Here is a 1245-nt window from a genome sequence, read left to right as displayed (position 1 = left end):
TCTGACTCTGAAGATGAAGATTATGTGGCTGTTGAGGATGAAGCCACTTCAAAGAAGAAAGTGCTGAAGAAAGAGTATGGCTCAGCTGCTGCAACTAAGCCAGGTCTGAAAACAAAGGCTCCAGGAAGAAGACAGCCAATGTCAAAGCCAAGGAAACTTGCCACAGGGGAAACCATGAAGTTTACCATTGAATCAGATGATGGAGAAGCAGCAGGTGATGGTAAGAAGAAGAGGGCCAGAACCACTACTGCCAAAGTTCTTGGCAAGCCCTCAATGAGGAGAGATTCTGAAGAAGAGGAAGAGGAAGAGGATGCTGCACCAGCACCCAAAGCACAAAAGCTTATAGGAGATGCAATTAAATCAGGGGCTACTCCATCAAAGCCCAAAGCTGCTCCCAAGGCTGCTGCTCCAGCTCCAAAGCCAAAACCCAAGAGAAGCACTAGGAACATACCTGCTAAAGAGAAGAACAAGGCCCCAGTGCCTCAAGCTGCTGAAGAAAGAAGATGATGATTCTGTTGTGTTGAGGAAGCTAAAGCCCAAGATCCCTGACCACACTGATGCACATCCAGTTGCAGAGAATATGAAAATCAGGAAGGATGCAGGATCGAGACTATGGAGAGAGTCTGATCCCTATGCTATCAGGAGAAGGACTGATGTGGACTACAGATTCCACACTAAGGAACAACAGGACTTCTATGAGACTATTCTGCTTGACAAAAAGCCCATTGTGTGTGACATGAGATGGGTTGCCTGGGAGTTCATCAAGGAGAATGAGGATCACTTCCCTGGAGTACTTGATAGCTTCAAGGCATGTGGAGTGGACACTTTTGTTGCCCAGAAGCTCACCAAGTGGAATGATGAGCTCATCATGCAGTTTTACTCCATTGCCCACTTCTATCCAGATGGAAGGATTGTGTGGATGTCTGAGGGTACTAGGTACCAATCTACAGTTGATGAGTGGGCCAAGCTCATAAATGCTCCTGAGGAACATGAGGATGACTTGGACATTTATGCAGAGAAGAAGGACCACAACAGTATGGCCAACATGTACAAGGAGATCCCAGATGCTGCTTCGGATACACACAAGTTTGGATCTATACATTATCTGTTGTCTGGTCTGCCAACTATCAACTGGATCTTAAGGCACACACTTCTACCCAAGTCAGGTGATCACAAGATGATCAGAGGACATGCCATCAACTTGCTGCACATATTTGATGTCCCACAGAAGTTCAAAGTCATGAG

Source organism: Triticum aestivum, chromosome 7D (genome assembly GCF_018294505.1).
Source record: "Triticum aestivum cultivar Chinese Spring chromosome 7D, IWGSC CS RefSeq v2.1, whole genome shotgun sequence".
In the NCBI taxonomy this organism is placed as follows: domain Eukaryota; kingdom Viridiplantae; phylum Streptophyta; class Magnoliopsida; order Poales; family Poaceae; genus Triticum; species Triticum aestivum.
This window is presented reverse-complemented; position numbering follows the sequence as displayed.